Here is a 3,786-nt window from a genome sequence, read left to right on the forward strand (position 1 = left end):
GAATTAGCCTCAGTTTTGCATCTTTCTTCGTGAGCAAGTATTTAATGGCTGCATGGTCAGTAAATACTGTAACTTTGGTACCTATAAGATATGAGCGGAGTTTGTCAAAAGCAAAAACTATAGCAAAGAGTTCCTTTTCAGTTACCGTATAATTGAGTTGGGCTCCTGTCAAAGTTCTACTTGCATAGTAAATAGGGTGAAACACTTTGTTTCTTCTTTGACCCATCACAGCTTCAACGTCATAATCACTTGCATCGCGTATCAACTCAAAACGTGAGCTCCAATTAGGTGTAACGATTATTAGGGCTGAGATTAACCATTTTTTTGGATCTTCAAAAGCTTCCAAACATGTTTTGTTGAAATCAAACACTGTATCTTTCTCTAACAACGAACACAACAGTTTAGAAGTTTTTGAAAAATCTTTGATAAACCTTTGGTAAAAACCGACATGGCCTAAGAAACTTCTAAATCCTTTCACATTAATTGGGGCCGATAATCTTTCAATTATGTCCACCTTTTCTTTATCGACTTCAATTCCTCTTTTTGAGATTTTATGCCCTAAGACAATCCCTTCCTTAACCATAAAATGACATTTTTCCCAGTTAAAGACAAGGTTCGTCTCTTCGCATCTCTTTAGTACCTTAGCCAAATTACTCAAACAGATATCATAAGTGTTACCAAAAATAGAAAAATCATCCATGAAAACCTCAACAGATTTTCAACCATATCAGAATATTGCCATCATGCATCGTTGAAATGTTTCTGGTGTATTGCATAAACCAAAAGGTATTTTCCTAAAAGCAAACGTACCATATGGACAAGTAAAGGTTGTTTTATGTTGGTCCTCTGTAGTTATAACTATTTGGTTATATCCTGAATAGCCATCTAAAAATAATAGAATTCATTACCTGCTAGACTGTCTAACATGTGATCCATAAAAGGCAACGAAAAATGGTCCTTTCGAGTGGCTTTATTCAAATTTCTGTAATCAATACAAATTCTCCAACCAATAACAGTTCTCGTTCGAATCAACTTGTTATCCTCATTTTCAACAATCGTGATTCCACCTTTCTCTGGCACACACTGCACCGGACTTACCCACGAACTATCTGAAATAGGATAGATGATTCCTGCATCTAACCATTTGATCACTTCCTTTCTCACAACTTCTTTCATAATAGGATTGAGCCTCCTTTTCCCATCAATTAGAGCTCTTTCACCTTTTTCTAAAATAATTTTATGCATGCAAAAAGAAGGACTTATACCTCGAATATCAGTTATGGTCCAACCAATTGCTTTTTTAAATTTCTTTAGAACAGCAATTAGTTTCCCCTCTTGATCTTTCGTCAGTTCTGCTGAAATAATCACAGGCAAAGTGAAACAGTCACCTAAATAAATGTATTTCAAATGGGAAGGAGGTACCTTTAGTTCGAGTTTAGGTGGTTCTTCAATTGACAACTTGGGTTGCACAAATTCTTAAACTTCTAACTTTAGCGGTTCAAACCGTGTGGATTGAATAAAATTCCTCAGATTGGCTTCCATCAAAGCCATGTTTTCTTCACATTTTTCATCCTCTAAAGGGTTAAGATATAAAGCTTTATCCAATGGATCTTCAAAATTGCTTTCCATAGAAACCAAGGTTTCTATCTCTTCCATAAGTAAACACTCTTCTGCCGGATCGGGAAATTTCATTGCTTTAAGAATGTTAAAGGTTACCTGATTATCTTGAACTCACATGGTGAGTTCACCTTTCTACACATCAGTTAACGTTCTTCCCGTGGCTAAGAAAGGTCTCTCAAAGATGATCGACACTTCCTTATCTGTTCAAAATCTAAGACAATGAAATCAGCAGGAAAAATAAATTTATCGACTCTTACCAAAACACCCTCAATCTTTCCTTCGGTATATGCTAAAGATCAATCTGCTAGTTGAAGTATCACAGTTGTAAGTCTTACTTCACCTACCCCTAGCATTTTGAAAATAGACTTAGGCATCGAGTTAATACTCACTCCTAAATCACACAAAGCTTTACCACAGTAAGATTCACCAATGTTACAGGGTATAGTAAAGCTTCCTGGGTCTATCAATTTCAGTGACAATTTGTTTTGCAGAAATGCATTGCACTTCTTTGTCAAGGCAACGGTCTCATGCTCACTCAGCCATTTCTTCTTGGATAGTATATCTTTCATAAACTTCACATAATTTGGCATTTTTTCTAAAGCCTCTACCAACGGAATACTGATGTGTAACTACTTCTGAACATCCAAAAACTTCTTGAATTGCACCTCTTCTTTCTTCTTGTGTTGCTACAATCTTTGCGAATATGGAGGTGATGGAACTTTCGGTTGAATCGGATAACTCTTCCAAGTAGGTAAATTTGCATCCAAAGAAGATGTTAAAGTATCTGAATTCACTAAGTTAGGATTTACCTTGTCAGTCTTTGCAGATTCTGACTCTTTTGGTGTAGGAATTTCAACACCTGGTTGATTCTTCTCAACGGGTTTATCTTCAACATTAATCAATCGGGGTTCCAAAATTTTACCACTTCATAATGCCACTACATTGATATGTTCTTTACCTAAATTTCTTGGATTCTCAGTATCACTCAGCAAGGTTCCATGCGGTCTATTATGAAGCTTCGTAGCTAACTGGCCCATTTGCTTTTCCAAAATTTTGAATGTTACTGCTTGGCTTTGGATCAAAGCGTCTTTTTTTGCCATGTACGCTTTCAACAAGTTCTCCAAACTGTTTGATGCCTCAGTTTGAGGTGGTTTTGGAGCTTGCTAATTAAACCCTTGAGATTGGTTGGGTCTATGATGTAATACATTATTGTTCGGTCCACTTCCTTGGTTGCTCAAGAAAAATTAGGATGATTATACCATGAAGGATTGTAGAAGTTGGACTGGGGTCCTTGTCCACTCCTATTTTGATGTTGGTTCCCCATATAGTACACTGACTCGGGATTTGACATACAATTCTCAAAAGAATGACCTTCCCCATAGTACACATAGGAAACTACAAACGAACTTGGTGTCTTAGTTGCAAAATTATTAGCATTATTAGCGATAAACTATTTTAACATAGAGGAAATAGATGATACCTGAGCTGATAACGAAGTGAGGGCGTCAACATCATGAACTCCGACTACACGTCTTCCTGAAGCTGTTCAATTTGTTGGCCATTGATAGTTATTACTCGCGATCCTCTCGATGATCTCATAAGCCTCATAAGTCTTAGACAAGATTGCACCATTCGCAGAAGCATCTACTATCAATTGTATGTACATTGAGACCATTATAGAATGTCTCCAACTGGATACAATGAGGAATCCCATGATGAGGACACTTATGAAGTAACTCCTTGAATCGCTTCCAAGCCTCATATAAAGACTCATCATCCAATTGTTGGAAAGTTGTGATCTCGTTCCTTAACATAACATTTTTTCTAGGCAGGAAATACTTAACCAAATATCTCTTTGCAATTATTGCCATGTAGAAATGGAACTTGGTGGCAATGAATTGAGCCATGCTCTTGCTCGATCTCGCAACGAGTATGGAAACAACTTCAACCTCAGTGTGTCTTTATTCACACTGGCTATTTTAAATGAATCACTCACCTCCATAAACAATCAAAGGTGGAGATCTGGATCTTTCGTGGGCATACTACTGGATTGGCCCATCGTTTGAAACATTTGAAACATCACCGGCTTCAATTCAAATTGAGTTGCCTCAATATCTGGCCTTCTAATTCTTGGATTTAACTCATTGAAAAGTGGCACAGCATATT

General features: G+C 37.0%; 1 non-coding gene across 1 annotated transcript; it reads left to right on the forward strand.

Moving 5' to 3' along the window:
• Positions 1-3,327: 3,327 nt before the first annotated feature.
• On the forward strand, positions 3,328-3,434 carry LOC121203881 (small nucleolar RNA R71). The gene has a single exon (XR_005898814.1). It is a non-coding gene; the product is annotated as a small nucleolar RNA R71 (small nucleolar RNA).
• Positions 3,435-3,786: the final 352 nt, after the last annotated feature.

The sequence above is a fragment of the Gossypium hirsutum genome, chromosome A07 (assembly GCF_007990345.1).
Source record: "Gossypium hirsutum isolate 1008001.06 chromosome A07, Gossypium_hirsutum_v2.1, whole genome shotgun sequence".
NCBI lineage: Eukaryota > Viridiplantae > Streptophyta > Magnoliopsida > Malvales > Malvaceae > Gossypium > Gossypium hirsutum.